Raw genomic sequence first — 7,876 nt, 5'->3', positions numbered from 1 at the left:
TCTATTTCACACCCTCCCTTCTCCTCTAACCCCCATCCTATCCAGCTCAGCAGAGATCCCCTGCTTCTGGGAGATGTGAAAAGCCCTCTGCTTGTCTTGGGGCTCGGCATCCTGCACTAGAATAAAGCCGACAGCCACTGTCGCTCCTTATGGCCACTCCATTGAACTCCTAACTCTGGCGTGGATTGCCAGCCTGGCCTCTATAAGAAGCAAACAGGCTTCATGGAGATGGGCTCAGACAGCATCACTCATTTCCCCTGAGGTGGGGCTAGTTCTCCCCTGCCCCGAGGAGAAGCGCTCCAGCAGCTCTGAAGATTTTTCTGGTAACTTATGAGTAACCAAAGCTCCTCTAGTCACTGCAAGGCTACTAATTAAAGTATGGTGTCAATAATAATAATAATAATAATAATAATAATAATAATAATAAAAAAACTAAATTTCATGTTTGGGCTGGGTTTCCCATCACACCTGCAGGGGAAAAGGTCCTGATACTTTTCTGTTTTCTCGTCAACCTCGTTTATGACTTTTGCCCCACCCTTTGCTGTGGTTTCTGACCCCACCCAGGGTGGAGGTGAAGGTGGGGCAGGGAGTCCTCATACAACTTGGAATTTCGTGTTGCTCTGGCATCAGCTCTCTCCATGAAGCAAGCACTTTCCTCCCTGAAGTACTTTTGTGGGTTTTTTGAACACCTAGTCTCTGGGGATCTCCTTCCAGGTCTGTCACTTCAGACTCCTTCCTCAACCTTTAGGTGTCTGATGGAGCCTCTGTACTCTGCTGTGGGGTTCTGCTCGTCAGGCAGCCTCCTTGGTTGGGATATAAGTTGACCCCAGGCCAGCTTTCTCATTTGAGTGGCCTGAGCCTGGTCCTTGGGAAACACTCCTGCCTTCCCTCTGTCACTTGGGAAAGCAGCACCTGTCATTCAGCCTGAACTGGGCTGACGCAAGCCCCGCTTCTCAATCCTGCCACGCTTGATTGCACGTGCAATGTGTGAAGAGTTTACTCATGGCTGCTGTTGTTCTAAAGCAGGAAGACAGCAAAATGCCAGGAAACAGAAATGTCTTAAGGGGAATGGACAATCTGACCAGTTTGACACATCAGTGAAGGTTCAGCCTCCCCTCAGGCCCGGAAACACTGTCCCATTGCAGGCTGTGTGAGATTTTGTTCCAGAATAGAAATGAAAACATTTATATACGCCAGGTGGTTTGTCATGGCAACCAATACAGTGTCCTTTGACCCATATTCATATCTAGAAACCAGATTATGAGCAGAGATGGTGATGACTCCTCTGGTTTGTCCTGTGGATGCCACTTGCCTGGAGCTGACTCCCCGGATGGCGAAGCCACTGCAACCAGAACTGAAACCACTCGCTCTTTCGAACAGCGAGGAATTTAGCGCAAAGAGCTGTTGACTGAGGTGTCCCAGGGCTGGGGCGGCATGGGGGTTACCGGAGGAGACAGAGGAGGGAAGCTATGAGGAAGCTATGAGGAGACAGAGGAGGGAAGCAAAACCCGTGCAGCATGTATGGCGAGTCATATTTGACAAACTCAGAGGAAAGAGCTTGAAGGAGCCTCTTGGAGATCATTCAGTCTGCCCTTGGCAATCCCACCTGAGTGTCACAGATGAAGAAATAATAATAATAGCTACATTTTTTAGCACTTCCTTTTAGTGTAAAGGATTTCCTAGATGCTTAGGAAACACTACCTCATTTATTGTTACCTCATTTACTTCTCAGGACAATCCTATGAGGTAATTGCTCTCATTGGCTTCATTTTACAGGTGAGGAAACTGAGACTCCCAGAGTACCTTCATTTGCCCAAGTACCCTGGCCGGGAAGGTCAGCACCAGGAGGCGGGCCTGTGCATCGTGACCCCTGTGATCTCCATCACACCATCACACCACACGACAGACAAGCTCACTTGGAACCAGGTTTAAGATCTGAAAGGGCGGTGCAGAACTTTCTCATGTTTCAAGTTCAGAGTCCACAAGCAGTGCTACTGCTTTGGAAATATCAGATTGAAATGTCGAGGATACAGCGTGAACACCTGGCCACAAAAGGAAAAGCAGAGGTGTGAAAAGAGCATCAGCCATATTCACTGGAGCCCCAGGGGTCCTGAGGGTCAGTCCCTTTCCAGCCCTCCAGAAAGGGAGCTGACTGGGCGACAGATGTGAGACCAGGCGGAAGAAGGACAGCAATCCTGGTGTTGGGGAGGAAGGTCCAGGAGAGGAGAAGAGGCCTAGAGACCAGGGAGCAAACCCTCAGATAAGTGGAGAAAGCCTGAAAGAATTAGAGGAAATGGCCCTGGATAAGGAAAGGCCTCTGTGAGGAAAGGGTGAAGCGCACCTGAAGAAGGTCATGGGGGTGGGGCAGGGCGGGCAGGGGTGGTGTCTGTGTGAAAGTCATGGGCCCTTAAGGGAACAGAGCAGACTGCAAGGGACAGAGAAGGGAGAACAGACCTCAGAAACTGCCCAGTGTTTGCAGGCAGAGTGTTGGTTAAGAAACCTTCGCCTCTTTCATCATGGCCCCGAGTCTGCTGGTGAAGAATATCCTGCATTCCCACAGCAGCCCTGGGCCCTCAGTGCTCCCACAGTTGATCTCTCCATGTTCAGTCTATTCCATCGCTCATCCAGTGCATCACCCCCAACCATGCCAACCTCTCGGAAGGAACACCCCAACTCATTATCTGTGGGACTCCTTGGGCCCTTAGCACGCCCTCCAAATGTATTATTTTTGTTCCCTCTGGGACCCCACTAGATTGTGAGTGCTTAAATCATGACTTCTTCATCTGGGTATCCCTTCAACAGCTCCTGGACCTCAAAGACAGTTGTTTAGATGTTAACAATAGTAGTTTGTTAACTCTACCAAAATGGAAGTAAGTGGTAGTCCGTGGTCACAGCCGAAGGCCCTGGCTGAAACAATGGACTTGACAATCTTATTCACCTTGCGCCCTCTCGTGGAGAAGAAGGCAAAGAACACTGTACTACTACCTTGGAAGATGCGGATTTAATTCTTTCCCTACCACCACCTCCTCCTCCTCCTCTAATTATACTGGTAATACAATATTAATAAATTAAAATATATTTAACTACAAATATATCTTTCAATATTTAATTTTAATTTAATATTAGTCTGTATTTATATATAATTATTCTAAATATAGTTATAATAGGATATTAATAAATCATCTTTACCATATTATGATTTATGATTTTGTAAGTATTATTCACAGATGAACCAGAAAGTATTATATAATTATATTTTCCTCCCGGTAATATCCTTGTATGTTTTTGCTCCTTGAAGATCATTACATTGCTTCAATTTTTTATTTGCTTAGTCTTCTACGTATTGTCAAAATTAATGTCCAAACTCTCTGATGAAGCTGTAAGGTCCTCTCAATATTGTTAAACAAATCTGGAACCTTCAAAAATACTATTAAAAATTACTGGAACTGAGTAAGATGTTGGGGGGAAATAGGTGAAGGAGATTAAGAGGCACAAACCTCCAGTTATAAAATAAATAAGCTATGGGATATAATATACAGCGTAAGAAATGTGGTCAATAATATTGTAATAGCTTTGTATGGAGACAGATGGTTACTAGATATATTGTGGTAACCATTTCATAATGTATGCGAAAGTCAAATCACTATGTAGTAAACCTAAAACTAACATAATATGATACATTAACCATATTTCAATAAAAAGTTAAAAATACATTAAAAATTTAAATTTTTTATTGAAGTATACTTGATTTATAATATCGTGTTAGTTTCAGGTGTACAGCATAGTGATTCAGTATTTTTGCAGATTATATTCCATTATAGGTTATCACAAGATAATGGGTATAATGGGTATAACCTATGCTATACAGTATATCCTTTAAATTAAATTTTTTAAAAATAAAAATGACTGGAGCTATCTTCAGTGCTACCACTTAAAATGAGACTAGTTATTTACCCCCTCATTTGGTGCACAGCTAAAATCCTGAGATCCCACACTTGCTTGCCTTTTCAATCTTTTGATGAATAGAAGTTCTGAATTTTAATAAGACAAATCTGTCATTTTTTCCTTTTTTGGTTAGTGCTTTTAATGTCCTACTTTTAAAATCTCTCTCATCCCAATACCTTGAAGATGTTTTCCTACGTTATATTCCAAAATCTTTATTTTTTGCTTTGCACATTTAGGCCTAAAATTGACTTGGAAATTATTTTTGTGTATGGTGTGAGGTAGGGATAAAATTTTACTTTACTTTTTCTACATAGATAATTAATTGATCCAACATCATTTATTGAAAAGACCACCTTTCACCCACTATTCTGCAGTGCTACTTGTGTCACTCATCAACTAAACATGTATGTGTGAATCTATTCCTGGTACCTTTAATCTCTTCCATTGGTATGTTTATTTATTCTTACATTAATAACACATTTTTTAGCTACTGCAGAGTTTTAATATATCTTTATAGCCAACAGCAAGTCCCACCACCTCATTCTTCTCCTTTAAGAGTGTCTTGGCTCTTCTTCATACAACTCAACTTCAAAAAACCAAACAACCCAATTAAAAAATGGGCACAAGACCTGAACAGACATTTTTCCAAAGAGGACATTCAGATGGCCAACAGGCACATAAAAAGATGCTCAACATTGCTAATCATCAAGAAAATGCAAATCAAAACCACAATGAGATATCACCTCATACCTATCAGAATGACTATCATCAAAAAGAACACAAATAACATATGTTGAGCAGGATGTGGAGAAAACGGAACCCTCGTACACACTGTTGGTGGGAATGTAAATTGGTGCAGCCACTGTGGAAAATAGTATGGAGGTTTCTCAAAAAACTAAAAATAGAACTACCATATGACCCAGCAATTCCACTCCTGGGTATATATCTGAAAAAAAAAAAAAAAAAACCCACTAATTCGAAAAGATGCATGCATCCCGATGTTCATAGCAGCATTATTTACAACTGCCAAGATACAGAAGCAACCTAAGTGTCCATCAACAATTGAATGGATAAAGAAGATGTGGTATATACATATACAATGGAATACTATTCAGCCATAAACAAGAATGAAATTTTGACATTTGCAACAACATGGATGGACTTGGAGGATATTATGCTAAGTTAAATAAGTCAGAGAGAGAAAGACAAATACTGTATGATATTTATATGTGGAATCTAAAAAATACAACAAACTAGTGGATATAACAAGAAAGAAACAGACTCACAGATATAGAGAACAAACTAGTGGTTACCAGATGGGAGAGGGAAGGGGAGAGGGGCAATATAGGGGTTAGGGATTAAGAAGTACAAACTATTAAGTATCAAACAGGCTGCAAGGATATATTGTACAACATGGGGAAAATAGCCAATATTTTATAAAAACTATAAAAGGAATATAACCTTTAAAAATTATGAATCACTATATTGTACACCTGTAACTTATATACTATTGTACATCAACTATACTTCAATTGAAAAAAAGAAGAGTGTCTTGGCTCTTCTTAAGTCTTTGCATTTCCATATAAATGTTTGTATCAGTTTTTTAATTTACAGAAAAAGTGTTGAAATTTTTATTGGGATTGCATGAAATCTACAGATAATTTTAGAAAGAACTGTCATTTTTACAATGTCAGGTCTTCTAATCCATGAACACAGATGTCACTCCATTTATTTCAGTCTTTAATTTCTCTCAATAATTTTTCCATTGGTTCCTGAACAATCTCATCTATAAATTTTATTTTATGGACTCTGTTAGATTTTTTAAATTGCTGTAAAAGATACACAACAAAATTTACCATCTTAACCATTTTTAAGTGTACTGTTCAGTAGTGTTAAGTATACTCATGTTACTATGCAACCCATCTCCAGAACTCTTTCCATATTGTAAAACTGAAACTTTGTATCAAACAACTACTCCCCATACCCCTTCTCCCAGCCCCTGGAAACCACCATTCTACTTTCTGTCTCTATGAATTTGACTACTCTATTGATTACACTCATATAAGTGGAATCATACAGTAGCTGTCTTTTTGCGACTGGCTTATTTCACTTAGCATTATATCCTCAAGATTCATCCATGTTGGGCTTCCCTGGTGGCGCAGTGGTTGGGGGTCCGCCTGCCAATGCAGGGGACACAGGTTCAAGCCCTGGTCCAGGAGGATCCCATATGCCGTGGAGCAGCTGGGCCCGTGCGCCACAACTACTGAGCCTGTGCTCTGGAGCCGCGAGCCACAACTACTGAAGCCCGCGTGCCACGGCTACTGAAGCCTGTGCGCCTAGAGCCTGTGCTCCGCAACAGGAGAGGCCACTGCAATGAGAAGCCTGTGCACCTCAACAAAGAGTAGTCCCCGCTCGCCACAACTGGAGAGAGTCCGCGCACAGCGGCGAAGACCCAACGCAGCCAAAAATAAATAAATTAAATAAATAAATTAAAAAAAAAAAGATTCATCCATGTTGTAGCATGTGTCAGAATTCCCTTCCTTTTTAAGGCTGACTAACATTCCATTGGATGTTTATGCCACATTTTGCTTATCTATTCATCTGTTGATGGACACTTGTTGGCTTCCATCTTCTGTGAATAAGGCTGCTATAAACATGGATGTACAAATATCTTTTTAAGACTCTGTTTTCAATTCTTTGGGGTATATACCCAGAAGTGGAATTGCTGTATCATATAGTAATTTTATTTTTTAATTTTTTTGGAACTACAGTATGTCATTTTAATTCTTATATAATTATTTTTAAGTAGTGGGGGAAAGTCATATTATGATACAATGTACTAACCCAGAATAAAATATTTTACATAAATCCCTGCTCTATATCAAGCAAAACTTGATGAATTTTTAAAAATTTCCAAGTAATTTTGAGTAAGTTTGACATATTAATGTCAAAGGCGATCTCTAGTCAGATTAGGTTGGGAAACACTGTATTAGCTGAAACAGTAAATTTGGAGCAAGAAGCAGACAATCAGTGCGGCAAGCAAGGGCAGTTAATTAAGAGATATTCATTGCGTGTGTATTCATGTGTGTATTTTTGGTGGATGACGCAAAAAAGGAATGAGACGTTGTCCTAAAAGAGCTTAGGATCAAATGGACTGGGGCTGGTGGAGGAGCAGTGTAATGCACCAAATAATGAGAGGAAAATTATATTCAGAGTACAACTAGATGCTAAATGTGCGATATAGTCAAGTTCTTCAGGGTCATGAGAAGAAAAAAATCACTACAGAATAGGGAAATTGGAAGAAACTTCATGGTGATACAAGCTGTGTCTCAAATTGGAGAGGACAAGAAGAGACACTTAAAGGTTCAAAGAATAGCTGGAGCAGTATCACAGCAATACAAGTGAGGAGAGAGAGCCCTCTGGCTCTTCAGCTTCCATGTGCAGCCTTCTACACAGCTTTGAATTTCTGTACATCAATAAAACACCTCTAATTTTTCCTGTAACAAAATACAACTTTCTGTATTAAAAGAAAAGTTCTCACCTCTTCTTCAAAATGTAGAGGCACACAGTTCCAACAGGCACCATATCCATCAATGGTTATATTAATCACTCCTCAAATTCAGGTGGAGTCCCACTGAATATTCTGTTCCTAAAGAATAAACTGTAAAGTTAATTTTCAACTACATGTATGTAACATAAAAATAGAAAGGAGATAGAAGAAGAAAATGTTTAGTATATTCAGTAAACACACATATATGTAAGGAGAATATATATGAAGCTACTACTGCCATTATTTCTGTGTTTTGTTATGAGGCTGTCAATGGTACCCGTCTCTTCCTTCTTCCACTGCCCAGTCCACATCACATTTTCCCCATCCTCAGCCAGAAATTCAGCTGGTTGGAGTTCATTCCCTACCAGAGTGACCCAAACC

This window comes from Balaenoptera ricei, chromosome 14 (assembly GCF_028023285.1).
Source record: "Balaenoptera ricei isolate mBalRic1 chromosome 14, mBalRic1.hap2, whole genome shotgun sequence".
Lineage (NCBI taxonomy): Eukaryota > Metazoa > Chordata > Mammalia > Artiodactyla > Balaenopteridae > Balaenoptera > Balaenoptera ricei.
Note: the sequence above shows the minus strand (reverse complement) of the source record.